The sequence below is a fragment of the Mesocricetus auratus genome, unplaced genomic scaffold, assembly GCF_017639785.1.
Source record: "Mesocricetus auratus isolate SY011 unplaced genomic scaffold, BCM_Maur_2.0 Super-Scaffold_100028, whole genome shotgun sequence".
NCBI classification, from domain to species: Eukaryota; Metazoa; Chordata; class Mammalia; order Rodentia; family Cricetidae; genus Mesocricetus; species Mesocricetus auratus.
The window spans coordinates 21,229,223-21,248,006 of record NW_024429209.1 but is presented as its reverse complement, the minus strand read 5'-3'; the positions used below and the strand labels follow the sequence as shown (position 1 = coordinate 21,248,006).

The 18,784-nt window shown below is 50.3% G+C and overlaps 1 long non-coding RNA gene across 1 annotated transcript; it reads left to right on the top strand.

Annotated features, from left to right (window-relative positions):
- Positions 1-1,614: 1,614 nt before the first annotated feature.
- On the top strand, positions 1,615-8,343 carry LOC121134452. The gene is made up of 3 exons (XR_005871535.1): positions 1,615-1,710; positions 7,116-7,223; positions 8,162-8,343. It is a non-coding gene; the product is annotated as an uncharacterized LOC121134452 (long non-coding RNA).
- Positions 8,344-18,784: the final 10,441 nt, after the last annotated feature.

The following is an 18,784-nucleotide window of genomic DNA, read 5'->3' as shown; positions in this document are numbered from 1 at the left end:
CTTAGTGGTTAAGAGTGTTTGTCGTGCAAGCATGGTGACCTGAGTTTGAATCGCCAGTGTCCGCATTAATCCTGGGTAGGGCCACATGCAACTGTAACTCCATTGTTAGGAGGCAAGGGTGCAGATAGAGGGGTTATAGAAGCACGTTGTCCAGACAGCCCAGATTTAAAAAAAAAGGTGACGGGGCAGCCTCAGGTCCAGTGAGAGACCGGTCCCAATGGCGCTCTCTCTCTCTCTCTCTCTCTCTCTCTCTCTCTCTCTCTCTCTCTCTCTCTCTCTCTCTCTCACACACACACACCACAAAAATAGGAAGTAAAAAAAAAAGTATTGTTAGACAGACACCATCCGTAATGAACTGGGCATGCTGGAATCCCAGGAGGCAGAAAATGACCCACAGGATGACGGTTTTCTACTTCACCTGGTGTCTACCCAGGGGTGTTCACTCAACACAAAACATGTCTGGCTTCCAGGAAGCCCTCGACCAGAATCCTAGGGCCCAAGAAAACATGGGCATTCCAGGCTTCCAGAGGGCCCTGCCCAGCAGGCTCCAATGAGGCAGAGACTGGCCTGCATCCCTTCCCTAATCTTTAGCAGCTTTTTCTTGGTGGCTCCTCTCCGTATTTCTCCCTGTTGGCAGTGTCTCAGGTGAGCACATGTCCCCCACCACCCCAGCCCTAACAAGGGTTGCCTAGGATTTCTTCATGCTGAGCCACAGATGTTAAGAATGGTTGCTCTTCTGGGACAGCTTGGAACCCCCTACTATGTAAGTAGCTTCCTCCTACTATTTTTGGGGGGGGGTGGGAATCAGGGCAGGAGCTGTCGAACACAGCTGAACACTGTGGTGGTTTGATTGAAAATGGCCTCCATAGGCTCCTGGGGCATGGCCTTACTGGAGGTGTGGCTTGCTGGAGGTGTGGCCTTACTGGAGGTGTGGCTTGCTGGAGGTGTGGCTTGCTGGAGGTGTGGCCTTGCAGGAGGAAGTGTGTCACAGAGGGTGGGCTTTGAAGTTCTAGAAGCTCAAGCCAGGTCCCATGTCTGTCTCTCCTCCCGCCGCCTGCTGGTACCGATGCGGAACTCTCAGCGACTTTTCCGGTACCATGTCTGCCTGTGTGCCACCATGCTTCCCGTCATGACAGTAACGGACTAAGCCTAGGACCTGGAAGTGATTAATGTTTTCCTTTATAAGAGCTGCTGTGGTCACGGCATCTATTCTCAGCAATGGATCCCTGGGACAGGCACGTAGGAATATTAACCCAGTGGTGCACAGCTACTGTGATTCTGAAACATCCAGGGGCAGTTTGGGTCCTTGCAGTGGGAAGTGGGTGGGGGTGCTCCTAAGAGCCAGCAGGTAAAGTCCACACATGGTGACAAATCCCCCATGTGCTGAGGACAGCCCGCCATGTTGAAATGACAATGACACCAGAGGCAAGTCCCTATGATGGACTGACTTAAGTGCCTAGGGCCAGGTTGAAATGACACTAGAAACAAGCCCCTGTGCTGTCATGCCCACGACTCTCAGTCTCTGGCTGTTGCAAATGTCACCACAAAACTCAAGTTTGTTCAGAGGCTGGTAAGGGAGGGGCATCACTGACCAGCTACATTATTGGTAGATGGTGCTGCACTGTAATAAGAAGAAACAGGGCATTCATCGTATCCGTCTGGTGCCTGTGCAGAGTGACACCCAAAGCCCAAAGCCTCCAGACCCTCTGGGTAGGTTCAGCCCTAGCTCCTGATGTTTTTGTGTCCAGCCAGGACTCAGCATATTTCCTGCTCCTGCCATCTTCAGAGGTGCTGGCGTGACCAGTCTTAGTCTAAGCCTGTGTGACCTACACAATTGCTGCCTGGAAAGATCCATTTCTATTCCTCCTCCTCCTCCTCTTCCTCATCTTCCTCCTTCCCACTGGAGTCCTACTCTTTATCACTGCTCGGTGTATATAATTTTCCCTTGTCCTGCAACTGGGTCACGTCCCCCCTCCTGTCCCCTGCTCTATCTTTGGGGTTCAGATTAAATATTGCAGTTGGGGAACTGCCTTCCGTGATCATGTGAGCAGATCAGCACAGCGGGTCCTGGTCTGATGACCGACCCCCTTTGGCTCACCCCAGCCTTGCTGTCTTTTAGCTTATGTGCTTCTTTGGGAGACAGGCGCTCCTCTCCATAGACAGCGAGCCTCCTCAGATTCTCACCACAGCGCTGTATCTCCCCGAGTGCTGTCTGGAATAAATGGGTCATCAGAGAGACACCTCGGTAGCACAGGGGCGGCTACCACACTACCAACATCCTCCCTTGAGCTTCTGGTCTGAGCCTTTTCTGCTCATGTCTGCTCCCTGTCAAACACACACTCTGCCTTGTTCCCATGGCCAGGGCCATCTGGAAAGGCTCTCTCCACTCTTGAGAACAGCAGGGATTTCCGTGTCCATGTCTTCACACCCACTGTGCCCCGTCTGTAAACAAGAGTGCATCATGGGTCAACAGCTGAGTAGGCCAGGGAGCACCAAATAAGGAAGGACTGGACGTGGGCTGGACACCCTCTGGGTACTCTGTGTATCCACACTTCTATGTAACAATGGCACGCACATACACAGACTTAATTCACTTGATAAGCCAGGATGCTGGGGACTAAAGAAGGCTTAGCTGGACCTCTAAAAATAAAGCCAGGAAATCGGGGGGTCCGCGTTTGACACGAGTTTATGCCCCATGGCCCTGCCGTTTCTTGGAAGTGTTTGGAGGGATCATAAGATGAATCTGGACATCTGTTTCAGGAGTCAGCACTAACTGTCCACATTAAAATGTGTCACGAATTGTCTGAGGTGAATCCAAATGTTCCATTCTCCCCTTCCCAGCTTATTGTGTTTCTCCAATTTGGTCTGAAGGCAACCGTGTTCCTGGGACGGCAAGCCAAATGTCTCCAATCCAAGAGAATCTGGAGAGAGAAGTGTGTGTGTGTGGTGGGGTGGAGGGTTGATTTTATTCATCCAAGAAGGTGTGAGAGGCAAGAGTTCAGCCGTCCACAAGCTTTCATCTGCATTGGTTTGAGCGGGAAATGCCCACATGGATTTTAACACTTGGTCACCCTGTTTCAAGAGGTTGCCGAAACTTTGGGACTATGACCTAGTATCGGAAGTGGGTCCCTGTAGGTGGATTTTGAAACGGATCCAAACTCACAGCTTCCTGGTCAGTCATGGTGTGAACAGGCTGCACAGTAAGCTTCTACCCTCAGGGATAGAGTGACCCCAGCAGCCATGCCTTTCCAGTCATGGCTGACTGTATCCCCTGAAATATAAACCCTTATTTGGTCCAGTTGCTTCTGTTGGTTATTTTGTAGATAGTATAGCTCATCTATAGGTAAAGGGGAGAAACTTCTGCATAGTCCTTAGCTTTAGAGACACGATGATAAGGCACGTTGGCCCTGATGGCTCACTGCTCGCCCAGTCTTCGTGAGCTAGCTCCAGGTTCAGTGAGAGACTCTGTCTCAGAAGTCAAAGTGTAGAGTGATTGAGAAAGATACCCAGCATTGACCGTGGTCTCCATCTGTACACACACGGGCACACACAGGCACACACACACACCAAAAATGAAAAATAAAACAGGAATCCTTAAGCAAGTTCCAATAGCTTCTTTAGATAATAGCAGACAGTTGGTGGTTCCTAGGTCACCTTGGAGGGGCTGGAGATGGAGGACAGTCTTGGAGCACCAGGCACATAGATCTATGCCCAAAATTTCTTACAGATTGTAATGATGCCCACTGTTTTGGAAGTCATTGTTCTCCCCAGAATGCCTCTTCCAGATTCAGCCTTGTGTGAAGCCTTATGGACCTGTGCTCTCCAGGCTGTGAGTTGATATGGACCCGTGCTCTCTAGGCTGTGAGGAGTTGTTCTTCCCAGAACTGCAGTCTCAATCATCAGAACTGGTCTTGCAAAGGCTGCTGCTGCTCCGTGTGTCTTGTTGTGTGACACAACACAGCAAAACATCCTCACCCTCCTCTCCAACCTGGAGGATGGAAGGAACCCGCTTCCTTCCTCAGAGACATCTTCCCCGTCCACACAGACTCACACCCTCTCAATGCATCTCTCCGAGGTCCTTGGACTTCCCGCACAGCACAACCCGGGATTTGTTGCCCCTTATCCTTCTTTCTCCACTTGACTAGAGCTCTTCCTCTGGGTATGTGTCTTGCCCAAACCTTGTCCCTTGTCCTCAGAGAACCCATCAGTTCCTCCAGGATTACTAGCTTGTAAGAGAATTCCTGGTCCTTTCCCCGACACAGGCAGAACATTGATTTATGAGTATTCTCCCACAACTTTTGAGTCTTGTGGTGGTCAGGGGAGTGTCACGCAGATGTCCCCCAGTGTTCAGAAAGGACACCATACCCAGTAGACACTCAGCAGACACTGGCTTCTTCTTGAACAAGGACAACCTCATTTATGATATAAACCTGCTTATACAAACCCATTTCCACCCTTCTGGAGTATTGCATGGAATTTAAAAATTATACCATTGTCACAACCTTTTAGTGTGTGCATGTATATGTGCATGTATGTGTTTGTGTGTATGTGTGTGTGTGTACATGTGTGTATGTGTTCATGTACAACCACTAGTGGAGTCCAGAATGTAATGTCAGGTGTCTTTCTCAGCCACTCTCCCTGCTTTTTTTGAGACACAGAGACACAGTCTCTCGTTGAATCTGACATGCATATGCACCTGTTGCCATTACTGACTAGGCATCAAGCCCCAGGGATTGTCATGCCTCTGCTTCTCAGTGTTGGGATTATAGATACATGCAACTTCTGGCCTTTTACTTGGGTTCTGGGGACCGGAACTTGGGGTCCTCGTGCCTGTCCAGCGAGTGCTTTACTGACTGACCTGTTGCCCTAGCCCTTGGAGACACTTCTTTGAAATTTCTATTTTAGATTTGTTAATTTTTATTTTGTGCTCCTGAAGTTTTTTCGTGTGTGTGTGTGTGTGTGTGTGTGTGTGTGTGTGTGTGTGTGTGTGTGGCTGATGCCCATAAGGTTGAAAGGGAGTCTGAACCCCCTGTAACTGGAGTTACACACAGTTGTGAACGACTGTGTAGGAGCTGGGAATCAAGCCAGGGGTGTCCTGGAAAGTTCTGCAGAGGTCCCATGACATCACAAGACAGAAGCCCCCTTAAGAAGAGAAGGACAATCTGTCTCTGTTGTAATTGTAGTTTTCCTTTTCAACAAAACATCAATGTCAAACAACTCTAATGAGAAGCACTTGTACGACAGTCACCGTGTGCCGGGAGCTGCTCTCGGTGCAACCCCATGAGCTGATGTGACCGCTTTCTTCAGATCCGCTTGGGAAGGATGTGAGGCACAGGGAGGTTAGGTGCCATGTCTCAGGTCACACAGCCATCCCTCTTGTTAGCACTCTGCTTTATACTTCGGCATCTGCCTTCCAACCTCCCATGGCCAGCAGAGCAGAAACATCGGTCAGAGAGCAGAAGTGACCCGCTCCACAGCACAGCGGAGAGAAACAGTGGTCAGAGAGGTCCAGACCTTGGACGAGGTCACCCAGGTGGCTGCCAGACCTGGGGCTCACCACCAGTGCTGTGGCAGCCTCACCATCACTCTGAGCCTGGAAGCACCAGCGCTTCCTTCCCACCCTCTTCTCTGTTTTCTCTGCCGGTTCCTCAGCCTCCGTACACACGGTAACCCCAGGAACGCTTCCCATTTCTTTGACCTTATCCCCATGGTCACAGCCTCTTCCAGCTCCATGTCTAGTCCAACTAACTCTCATCACTCAGGTGCATGGCAGGGTTCAGGGTAGAGTGAGATTCCTCCCAGTCTTTCAAATGCCACACCATCACCATCACTATCACCAACACCATCACCAACACCATTACCATCACCATCACTATCACCAACACCATCACCACCATCACCATGACTGTCTGTCTGTCTGTCTGTCTGTCTGCCTGCCTGCCTATCTGGTGCTTTACCAATTTCACCTGTAAGACATTGTTGGCCTCAGCCATTTGAAAATATGTTAAAGATCTCCAGGGATAAGGGAAATGGTTTAGTTGGTGACATGCTTGTCTTGTGGGCATGAAGATTTGAGTTTGGGCCCCTAGCACCCACATAAAAAATTCCAGCGCTGGGGAGGCAGAGACAGAGGGGTTCCCTGGCCAGCTAACTTGGTAAACTGGGGGCTTCAGGGTCTAAAAGGTAAGGTAGAAAGTGATCAAGAAAACAACTAACATCAACCTTGGGCTTTTACAGACATCTATACCCACACCCACACTCACACCACACACACAGACACACATCACACACACTCACACATCACACCCACACTCACACCACACCCACACTCACACCACACACACTCACGCATCACACAATCACACATCACACCCACACTCACACCACACACACTCACGCATCACACACACAATCACACATCACACCCACACTCACACCACACACACACTCACACATCACACACACACTGACACCACACACACAGACACACTCACTCACACACCACACATACACACAGAAACACAGACACACACGCCACACAGACACACCCCAATCAGTCATTTAAAAGTATCTAGAATGTCATTCAGTCTACGTCAGCTGTCAGTCAGGAAAGTGCTGTTTCTCAGCTGGGTGGAAGGCATGGGGAGACAAAGGACAGCAGACTCCAAGTAGACACTGAAGAGTTAACAGGATTCTGGCTCCGGCGTTTGAGAATTGGATCAGTGCCCGCCCGTGCCCCCAAGGTTCTTCTCCCTCCCCCACCTTGAGGCCAGCTCCTAATTGGACTTTTAAGATGGATGCCGAGACACTGCTTGACTTCTGTTTATATCTCTGAAGATAGACTTTAATTGTGCCCATTACTTTTATTATAAGTATTACCGTATTCATTACTACACATTTTAAAAATAATAGGGCTGCTTTGTGCTCTGTGCATTGGAGGCAACTTCATTTCCGTTGGGGTCAGAGGTCAGGGTTCGGAGGACGGATGGGCTCCGTGGGAACACATTTGTATGGGGAGCAGGAAGAGGAATGGTGGCAGTTGGGGGGGGGCAGTTTGGACTTATCTAAATCCAAGGTGACAATCCGCCTCAAGTCTACGGAATATTCAATTAAAGGGCCCCAAGGAGAAGACGATGAAGACCAAACAGGGCCTCCTCCAACTCATTTTCTCTGTGAATGCGGACTTCAGCGGGCTTTCGAGCGGAAAGAAATCTGGAGATGGGGTGAGAGAGGGCAGGATTGCTGCCTCGGCCTTGGGAGACTTTGCTCTCGTATCCCAGACACGTGCGTGCCTTCGTTGGGCTGAGCTGTTCTGCAGATGAGTTCACAGCTGTTACTGCTTGCTGAGATAGCAGCAATGGGCCCAGGAGCCCCTCTCTCCGTAGTCTCTCATTTCCTAGCTCATCTTCCCCGGGACTTAAGGAAGGGTTTAGGGTGAAGCCCTCTGAAATGACAGTGATTCTGCCATCTTTGTTGACAGCCGGAAAATGCTATAGTTCTCAACATTTGGCGGAGACACAACAGGAAAATAAATCAATATTGCCAGGGAGACTATCATTTCTGAGGCGGACTTAATTATGAATTATTAAGAATGGTTCAGTTGAATTAAAAGAATTAGGAGGGTCCCTCTGTTTAATGTGGGTGTCAGCGATGCGTGCTAAGTAGCAACTAGGTTCATTACCAAAAGTTAGATTCATTAGGTTATATAATTTGCAAGTTTCTATTCTTAATTTCTCCTAGCCAAATCCAATTATTTTCTTGAAATAGCATAATTAGTGGCGGGGGGAGGTAGGGAGGTAGGGCACATTAACATGACATGAAAATAACACATTTTTTCTTTCTATTTTGGTTACAGAAATCTTCTGAACACATTTATGAGCATGCAGAATAGCACTTGGGTGTACACAGACCCCAGGCCCTCTCATCCACCTGCGTGAATGCTCACCTGTGTGAATGCTCACCTGTGTGAATGCTCACCTGCGTGAATGCTCACCTGCGTGAATGCTCACCTGTGTACCTGAGATCTATTAGCAACAGGTAGTATGACGTGGTCATTTCACCTGACCTTTTGGGAAAACCTGAGATTCTTGCACTGACTTCTTTGTACCTAATTAAAAGTTCCCTAAAGCAGGTTGACGTACGACCCCCCCTTTCCTTTCAGGAGGAAGTAACTGAGACACCCAGGAAGCCTCCTAGCCCTCATCTTTTGAAACATCACCACTGCTAGGAGCAGAGAAGTTTGTTTGGTGGCGGACAGTTGAGTGCGAAGAGAAAAAGTGCAGAACCTTCCGAAATGATTTCCAGTGTCTGTAACAGGCAATTATATAAGCTGTTTGTCTTCTAGATGCTTCTGTGGCTCTTCTATTTCTTATTATTGTGCATGAAGGATCATCTATCGCAGGTAAGACGCCACTTATTACTACAAAGCAAGAGAGGAGCTGACAATTACCCGGTTGATTTCAGCTACATAGGCAGCACAACTAGGATGCTCCAGCCAGAGAAAGAATGGAGACGCCAGGCAGGAGCAAGAGCTAGAGACGGCGTGGCCGGGGAGGGAGAAAATAACGACTGTGTGGACTCGACTATCCATCTGTTCCATCAACCTGTGACACACACTCACCAATGTTTGGATCAATTGCATTCAGATTGGTGACATTGCCATTGCATATCAAGGGTTCTGGGTGGTTGTCAAGGGCATGCTGGATTCAGGGAATGCGTTTGTTCATCTAGAGATGTCCTCATGCCTTACACACCTCAAGAGTCTGGGTTTAGTTTCTTATTACTGGCTTCCTTGGGAGCGGCTTCCCCAGGATGAAGGGTCCACCAGGCACCCCCAGCATCACCCAGATCTGCAGACTCATTTTCCACAAAGCAGGGGGATGGAAGCTTTGCCAAACCAACCTCATCGAGCCGGAAACAAATAGCAAGAAGATCAAGCAGGAAATCCCTCCTCCCTGACAGGAAGCGTGAGCAGATGCTTCCTGTGAAGGAGATCATTCCAGGGTCGTGTGTCTATTGGTTTCAGTGTCCTTTAAGGACTTGATGCCCTCCAGGGGAGGGGAAGCATTTCGCTGGGAAAATAAAATGGAGACTCAAAAGGGACACGAGGCCAGAAGGATTACCCACCATTAGGATGCTCCTCTGACCCAACTTCTCACTTGAACACAGGCTGAGCCAGCCCTCCAGGACCCTAGGATCTGTGTTGGGGACTGTGATTGCCACCTCTGCCAGCCTACTTGAGCTCAGGCTCTTCTACCCTATCCCTCAAAGTAGAACAGACTTGAAAACAATTCACATACAGGAAGAGATGAGATTTCCACAAAATTATCTGAGCAAGAGAGACTAGGAGATGGGCTTAATTGCTTGATCCACTTAAGACAGATGCCTGGAAGTGACTTAATAGCTTTTCCTTCTTGCCAGATGGCATTGTGGTCAGTAGGACAGCACGGGGTGCAGAGTGAGGCCTACGGCTCCCCCAGGGCCCTCTCCCGGGGCCCAACTCCACACACCATCTCCTCCACTCTTCACAGTTGTGTCCCCCAGGAACCCAGGGAGCAGATTGGCAGTGAGCGGATGATAGGGGGTGCAGCAAGCGAGACCTCCCGCCTTCCCGCGATTTCTGTGCTCACTTTTCTGCCTCTGCCGAAGAGTGTGGCGAATCGCGGGGGCTCTGTCCTCATTAAACGCAGACATGACACATGCGAGCAGGGAAAAAGGGTGGAGACCGGCCCAAGGACGGAAGAAACGTAACCTTAGGAGAAGAAAGGGAAGGGTTATTTATCGTCCAAATCCCATAATGGACTCTTCTAGATCCTTCCTTCTCTCCTAGCATTGGGGAAAAATGCGCATCCGGCAGGGGAATCTTCTTTAACCCCTATCTAGAGGGACGTCTGCTCTGTCCATCCTGTCTTATCGGCAAGCCCATTGGCCTGGACTGCAATTCTGAACTCTGGTGTCACTGGCTGACCCACACGCTTGCATTCTTAGCCTTGCAGCCTTCCAGAAAAAGACACAAGGGTCCTCTTGTGGCTAAGAGCCGCTCAGTCAGCCGGGCTGTCCTCCCTGCAGTAGCACAACCTTTCTGAGCCCCGCTCTAGATGAGGCTGAGTCCCAGGGGGTTCTCAACCACAGGCAGATCTACTCCAGGATCAATACCAGCAGCTGGAAGCCAATGCCCTCTGATCAGAAAGTTCCAGAAAGCCTAAGTGAAATACCCCCCCCCTTGCCTTTGCCCCTCTCCCCTGACTTGAACCACCAGGAAACAATGTTTCCCCTGGGGATAATAATGACAAACTTCTAGACTCCACTCCATTCGCAGAGTGGTGCTGGGAAGGCGGAGGTGTTATTTCCGCTTTATAGGTGACGAGAGTGGGGCTCAGGAGTTCAATGAAATCACCCTAAGTTCATAACCAATGGTAGGCACAGCTGATGTGTTGAACCACAGTCCACAAGTTCCCAGGATCTCACCTACCACAGTATCCAACACCAACCTCAACTTGGCCATGCTTCCAACCTGGGTCAGTGGAGGGGCAACCCAGACCCTATGTCCAGCCCACTATAAAGGTCCCTGAAGATGGACAGGCCAAAGCTCAGGCTCCTTTTAGGCGTTCAGGCACAGAAGCCAGAATTTCTAGACCCCAAGAACCTAGGGACCCTTTCTTTCTGGTCCAGCGAGAGACTAATTCTTCCCAGCCTCTCGGGCGGCCTTTGCTGTGTTGAAGGGGACATTTCACCTCATTAGGGAAGTGTTGCATGTGTAGGGCAAACTGCTTAAATGGGATCTTTGGTGGAAAACTTTGCGGGAGGCAAAGGGCATGGGTTGTGGGACTCTATCTGTCAGGGCTGCTTCATTATGAAGACTTAGCAAAGCACGTCGAAGAATCAGGCAACTGAGTGACTCTTTCCGGTGTCGAGGCAGCCAAAATGTTCCCGGGCAGCCTTGTGCTGCACGGGAATATTTCTAATTAACACAGCCCCCTTTGAGATGGACTGCTTCAGAGCGCTTTGTTAATGAGGTGGCTTTGCACTGTGTTCCGTGCTGGCTGGAACCTTTGAGCTCTCATTTATCAAGGCTAACTGGAGGCAAAACCAGATGGCTCCATTTCTTCCTGGGGAGGGGACATCCGTGGTTAGTTGAGGGACCTTGATCAATCCTGGAAGGGATCAGACTTTACCTTTACTTGAAGAGAGAGAGAGAGAGAGAGAGAGAGAGAGAGAGAGAGAGAGAGAGAGAGAGAGAGAGAGAGAGAGAGAGAATGAGACCAAAGAGCTGAGATGGGACAAACTCATAGGTAAACTGAATGCCCCCTTGTCTGCCAGTGATCAGGCAACCGTGGGGACAAAGCTGGGAGGGCTCCGGTTGGAAGCACACGGTCTGGTGGCTGTGGCTCTCTCGTGCACACTGGCGGGATCATTGCTGTTGACTGATGGGAGCCATCTGGCCTGGGACACCTGTGAGGCTGTATCTTCTCCTCCCAGGCGTGAAGAACGCTGAGATACTGCTAATGGTTGGCATAATGAGTCTGGCGGGGAGTCGCTGGTCCCCAGGGCCCGGGGCAGAGAAGAAGTTTGGTGGAGGTTTAGTCTTGGGCTCTCTCTGGGATGGATGGAGAGTTTCCTCACCGGACGTCACCCGCAGCTCCTTATCCAGCTCTCCTAGCCATGCTGCCGTCCCCTAAGAGCACGTGGACATGAAGCCACTCCATCATGAAGGTCCCAACTCCAGCTCTCCTTGCAGCTCTCCTAAGATACCTTGGGAACGTGCCAGACCTCCCCCCCCATTCAGTTGAGTTCCCAACACGTGCTTGACTCCAGCAACACTGACCACAGTGGGTGCTTCAAGGAACTGTAGTACCTTGGTGCTGGCAACCCTGCCCTCGCCGCACGTGGGCAAATACGACTGGCAGAGCCACGGCCGGATGCTGGACACACAGGTGTTGTGGGGGGGGGGCTGTGCAAGCTGAGAGAGCAGAGACGCAGAGGTCAGATGCTGTGTGGCTCTAGGGTCACACAGCAGGTTGGTCACTCAGCCAGGGCAGGAAGTGAGGTAGGGAGAGGGCTACTCTCTGAACTGTGTTACACCAGGCCTTTCAAGATCTAGCCGCTGAAATCCAACCTGAGGGAGACATGGGACAGGAAGCCTGGGGCCTACAACTTGGTGTACCTCTTCAGTTTAGCGCTCTGCCCGACTTTATCCCTGTGCTCCTCCTTGGTAGAAGCATCCGTCTCTCAGTCTTGGAGAAGGCTCTCTTACTTCGAGTCTCCAAGCCCTTCTGTCTCCCCATTGACTGAGCAGTTAGTGACAGAGAGACGTTTCAAGAGAATCACTGGGGTGGCTTCTCTGGAGATTCTAGAATTCTCTCTCTCTCTCTCTCTCTCTCTCTCTCTCTCTCTCTCTCTCTCTCTCTCTCTCTCTCTGTGTGTGTGTGTGTGTGTGTGTGTGTATAAGCCAGAGACCAACTATGGGTGTTGTTCCACAGGACAGCTCTCCGTCTTGTGTTTTGAAGCGAAGTGTCTCGCTAGGTCTGAGGCTCGCGGAGTAGACTAGTGTCTCGCTAGGTCTGAGGCTCGCGGAGTAGACTAGTGTCTCGCTAGGTCTGAGGCTCGCGGAGTAGACTAGTGTCTCGCTAGGTCTGAGGCTCGAGGAGTAGACTATTCCCTGACTGGCTCCAGAGACTCTGCTTGCTTCCACCTCCCCAGTGTGGGTTTGCATGGGAGTGACATCACTTCCGGCTTTTTAGCTCCTGGGCTTTGGAGATCTCTTGGGTCTCCACGCTTGACTTCTACGGCAGACACATTATGGACAGAGACATCTCCCTAGCCCTTTCCATTGCTTTTGAAGGCAGAGGTTCAAAGCAGTCGAGGTTGGCTTTGAACTCCTGATCCTCCTGCCTTCAACTCCAGGCGCTGGGATTGCAGGCCAGTCCCAACCACATCTGGCTCTACGGTTCCTTTTCAAATGGGATCGGTCACTACCAGATTTACCTGGTTTCGGGAGCTGTCAGTCCCCAGGGTGGATCATGAGATGGAAGGGAGAGCTTTCTGGTGACAGTGGTGCCTCGCCTTGGTCATCTGCTGCGACATTCAGTCACCACCGGTGGCTACTGAGCGCTTAGTGTGAGGCAAATGTGGCAAAGAAAGGAGTTTACACTTAACCTTGTTCATTTGGATGTGGAGTAGCCCTTTGGGCTGGTGGCTACTGTTAGGTGACCCAGTTTAGAGGTTAGGACACGTGACCATCTGTCACATCGGCTTGAATACCTTTCTCTGTTGCTGACCAGCTTTGCTTCCTCACGTAGCACCTGAAGATGATCCAGACACTGTGTGTGTATGGAGTGTATATGTGTGTATACACATGTGTGGGGTGTGTGTGTGTGTATGGAGTGTACATGTGTGTATACACATGTGTGGGTGTGTGCGTGTGTGTATGGAGTGTACATGTGTGTATACACATGTGTGGGGTGTGTGTGTATGGAGTGTACATGTGTGTATACACATGTGTGTGTGCGTGTGTGTATGGAGTGTATATGTGTGTATACACATGTGTGGGGTGTGTGTGTGTGTGTATGGAGTGTATATGTGTGTATACACATGTGTGGGTGTGTGCGTGTGTGTATGGAGTGTACATGTGTGTATACACATGTGTGGGGTGTGTGTGTGTATGGAGTGTACATGTGTGTATACACATGTGTGTGTGTGTGTATGGAGTGTACATGTGTGTATACACATGTGTGGGGTGTGTGTGTATGGAGTGTATATGTGTGTATACACATGTGGGGTGTGTGTGTGTGTATGGAGTGTACATGTGTGTATACACATGTGGGGTGTGTGTGTGTATGGAGTGTACATGTGTGTATACACATGTGTGGGGGGGGGGTGTGTATGGAGTGTACATGTGTGTATACACATGTGTGGGTGTGTGCGTGTGTGTATGGAGTGTACATGTGTGTATACACATGTGGGGTGTGTGTGTGTATGGAGTGTACATGTGTGTATACACATGTGTGGGGTGTGTGTATGGAGTGTACATGTGTGTATACACATGTGGGGTGTGTGTGTGTATGGAGTGTACATGTGTGTATACACATGTGTGTGTATGGAGTGTACATGTGTGTATACACATGTGTGTGTATGGAGTGTACATGTGTGCATACACATGTGGGGTGTGTGTGTATGGAGTGTACATGTGTGTATACACATGTGTGTGTATGGAGTGTACATGTGTGTATACACATGTGTGGGGTGTGTGTGTATGGAGTGTACATGTGTGTATACACATGTGGGGTGTGTGTGTGTGTATGGAGTGTACATGTGTGCATACACATGTGGGGTGTGTGTATGGAGTGTACATGTGTGTATACACATGTGTGTGTATGGAGTGTACATGTGTGTATACACATGTGTGTGTGTATGGAGTGTACATGTGTGCATACACATGTGGGGTGTGTGTATGGAGTGTACATGTGTGTATACACATGTGTGTGTATGGAGTGTACATGTGTGTATACACATGTGTGGGGTGTGTGTGCTTACATGCACATGTAGCTATTGTCTTAAATGTTTTCCACCATATATTTTGAGACAGGGTCTCACCTTGAATCTGGAGCTCACCAACTGGCTAAACTGACTAGCTAGCAAGCCCCCAGAATCACCTGCCTCTTGCCCTGCCCTGCTCCGCCCCACCCTGCCCCGCCCCACCCCGCCCTGCCCCGCCCTGCCCCGCCTCCTGTCCCTGCCTCCCAGGTACTGGGGTTGCAGCCTCACACTGCCGCAGCACGCATTTTCCCTGGGTTCTGAGAATATGAACGTGAGTCTTCGTGCCTGTGTAGCAGACACGTTACTGCCTGAGCCACCTCCGCAGACTCCAGCCTCTGCTTTGCCATCAGGACTCCCTGTGCCATCAAGGCCCATAAGAGACAACATTTCCTGGGTTGGTTGACAAACATGCTGCCTCCTGGGCTTAGTCCAGTCACAACAGGTGTGTGAGTGGGTAATGAGCCATTCTCAGGGTACGGGGATCAATGGGGTGTCCAAATGACCACAGTAACACACACAATGCACACACACACACACACACACACACACACGCATGCACATGCATGCACGCATGCACACAGGCACGCACGTCCACTTTTCCAAAAGCATACTCCCTTGTGTGCCAATCCTCACCACCACCAGGATCTACAGCCATGGTGTCTTAGATTTGCTTCCGGTTGCTGTTCTAAAATACCCCGACAAAAGCAACTTCAAGGACAAAGGCTTTATGATTTGACTTACAAGTCCAGTTTACAGTAGATTAGTGCAAGGAAGTTAAGACAGCAGGAACTTGAAGAAGCTAGCTATGTCCTATCCATAGCTGAGAGCTGTGAGAATAAATTAATGCATGCATACTTGTGACCAACTCACTTTCTCACTCTTGTATACTTAGGACTCATGGGGAATGCTGCCACCCATGGTGTGTAGGTGTTAGCACTTCAACTGACACAAGGCAATATTCCACAGATATGCCCATAGGCCAACTTGATATAGAGAATTCCTCATTGAGATTCCTTCCTTAGGTAACACTACCTTGTGCCCAGTTGGCAAAACCAACCATGACCACGTGGGTGGGAATCACTTTCCTACTTAAAGGTAGAAGCAAATGAATTAACAATTCCTTCAAGGCAGAGGGCACAGACCCTCTCTGGGCCTCATGCCCCTCTGGCTGGTGTCCTCTGTAGCCTCAGAGTTGTAGAAAGATGCAAGCCCCAAAATGTCTACAACTAAGACCAACTCAAGTAACTGTAGATATTCCCCAGGAGGGCCTCAGTAGGATGGATGGGTTCCGCTGGTTGAGGTACTACCCTAGTGAACAATGACCAGAACCAGACTTACAATCACTCATGCTCTGTTCTAATAGTTGATTCAGATTTATGGACCATACTCCAAGGTAGACGTACATCTTCCATCCGGAACCCCTTCACCCCTTGGACACAGGCACTGGCCCCCTATCCCAGGCAGGCCCAGACTGCGGCTTCCCTTGCTCTCCTGGTTTGGCTTTGTCAAGTTTCATGCGACTGTCTTCGTTATAAATTTTAGTTTCCACTTTGGGTGCTCTGCAGAAAGTATCCTGCTTTTGCTCTCTGGAATGACATTTTTGTGGTTTCTGAAATCTGGATCCAATATGTTGGATAAACTGTGGCTCTGGGGGCCTCCCTTTCTCTCTGGCTCCATCCCGAAGCTTTCATCCTAAAGGAGCAAGGGTTGTAGGCCGTCCTGACATTCCTCAGCCCAGGACTTGCTTTTCTAGCATGCATCTGTAGGCAGGACCCGAAAACCACAATTTGACGTGGAAAGGATTTGGTATCAACCTCGTGCTGTCGCTAATTTTTTTTCCTGTCCTGTAGCTTTCCAGCCTAGAGTCTGAAGGGGATGATGTCTGCATCCCCTTCCTTCCCCAAGAACCTCCCTTGAAATCAGTGTATTCCAGCCTAGGCTGGTTGACGAGCAATAGGCAAAGGCTGGGGGAAAAAAAAAAAAAAAAACATTTCCCTGGGAACTTTTCAGAGATGGCTCTGCTGGTGATGAAAAGAGGGTCCAAGAGACAAAACAGCACAGCAGCCTCCACATGGCACAAAAACATTTACCTTCTCAGACACCGGAACTAATGGCAGAAAAATCATCTGTAACGAGAAGGCAATTGAAACCCCATTCCAGAATGGAAAGGCAGAGGCTGTGCCCTACTCTACCCTTGAAGATGATGAAGACGGATGCGCTTCTCTGGCGAGGTTGTGTGTGGATCAGAGCTGAGAGAGAGAGAGAGAGAGAGAGAGAGAGAGAGAGAGAGAGGTGAAGAGGGAGGGGCTCTCCACAGAAACTATGTAAATGGCTTGGTGTATATGGCTTCAAATGCATCTGAGTCGAGCAGAGGAAAGAATAATTGAGAGCCCTTTGCTGGTAACCTTTTCAGTGCAGGGAAGAGGGGGGCTTTCTCTTCCCTTTCATGTGCACTCCTGTGCTTGTATTTAGGAAGGGAGTTAATTCACTCTAACATCCCTTGACTTGTAAATCTGGCTTGAAGGTTAGGCAAGGGAAAGGGTCCCCGGGGCTTTCTCAAAACCATGATTAAAGTTGGAGGGAAGACGGATGGGCTGTGCTAGCAATCATATGGCAGAAGGCCTCTTGAAAGGCAAAGGAAATCACAGGCTCCGGTTTTCCTCTGATGTCCTGAGTCCTCAGGACTAAAATGTCACCCCATCATACACGCACACCTGCACGTGGACACAAACAGGGGACAAATAATTCCCACTTATAAATGTGCTTCTGTGTTCCAGAATGAGTACCCCAGGCCAGCATCTGGAGAGTCCCGTTTAAAAATAAATTACCTGTTTTTTAAAAAACATCATTATTACTTTAACACCATGTAGTCTGCCACTGACTTAAAACTAACAGTTCCGTCATTGTGTACCAAAAAGCCATTTCAGAAGCCTGGAACAAAGCCTTCCCAGTGTGACAATGCAGGTGACCAGCAGATAGTGCTGTGGACCAGAGGGGGAGGGCAGGGAGGGGAGGGAGATGGAAGAAAGAGGGAAGGAGGGGAAGGAAAAGGGAAGTGGGAAGGAGGAGAGAAGAGGGAGGAAGAGGAGGAAGAGGAAGTGACAAAGGAAGGGGGAAGGGAAGAAGAGGGGAAGGGAGGAGGGAGAGGAAGAGGGAAGGAGGGAAGAAGAAGGGGAAGAGAGGAAGAGGAAGGGGAAGGAGGGGAGAGGAAGAGGGAAGGAGGGGAGAGGAAGAGGGAAGGAGGGGAGAGGAAGGGGAAGGAGGGAAGAGGAAGGGGAAGGAGGAAAGAGGAAGGGGAAAGGAGGGAAAAGGAAGGGGGAAGGAGGGGAGAGGAAGGGGGAAGGAGGGGAGAGGAAGGGGAAGGAGGGGAGAGGAAGGGGAAGGAGGGGAGAGGAAGGGGAAGGAGGGGAGAGGAAGGGGAAGGAGGGAGAGGAAGGGGAAGGAGGGGAGAGGAAGGAGTGAGGGAGGAAAGAGGAAGGAGGGAAGGGGAAGGGGGAAGGAGGGAAGAGGAAGGGAGAAGGAGGGGAGAGGAAGAGGAAGGAGGGGAGAGAAAGGGGGAAGGAGGGAAGAGGAAGGGGAAGGAGGGGAGAGGAAGGGGAAGGAGGGGAGAGGAAGGGGAAGGAGGGAGAGGAAGGGGAAGGAGGGGAGAGGAAGGAGTGAGGGAGGAAAGAGGAAGGAGGGAAGGGAAAGGGGGAAGGAGGGAAGAGGAAGGGAGAAGGAGGGGAGAGGAAGAGGAAGGAGGGGAGAGAAAGGGGGAAGGAGGGAAGAGGAAGGGGAAGGAGGGGAGAGGAAGGGGAAGGAGGGAAGAGGAAGGGGAAGGAGGGAAGAGGAAGGGGAAGGAGGGGAGAGGAAGGAGTGAGGGAGGAAAGAGGAAGGAGGGAAGGGAAAGGGGGAAGGAGGGAAGAGGAAGGGAGAAGGAGGGGAGAGGAAGAGGAAGGAGGGAAGGAGGGGAGAGGAAGAGGGGAGGAGGGAAGAGGAAGGGAAAAGCGAGGAAGGAAGAAGGCAAAGAGAAAGGGGGAGGCAGGAAGTCAAGAAAGAAGAAAGGAAGGCACAGAAGCCCCCCCCCCCACGCGACCCGGAGTGAGTCATCTCTGGTTTTAGGTGGCAAGCTTGCAGGAACAAACAGTATGGAGTAGATAATGTTTGCCTGTCTGTTCGTCAAAGTCCATTTTCTCTTTTGTACTGAGTCAGGCACTGTATCCCCTCTCCAGTCTCAATCTCACGCATCAAAGAACGCTAACCGTGGGTC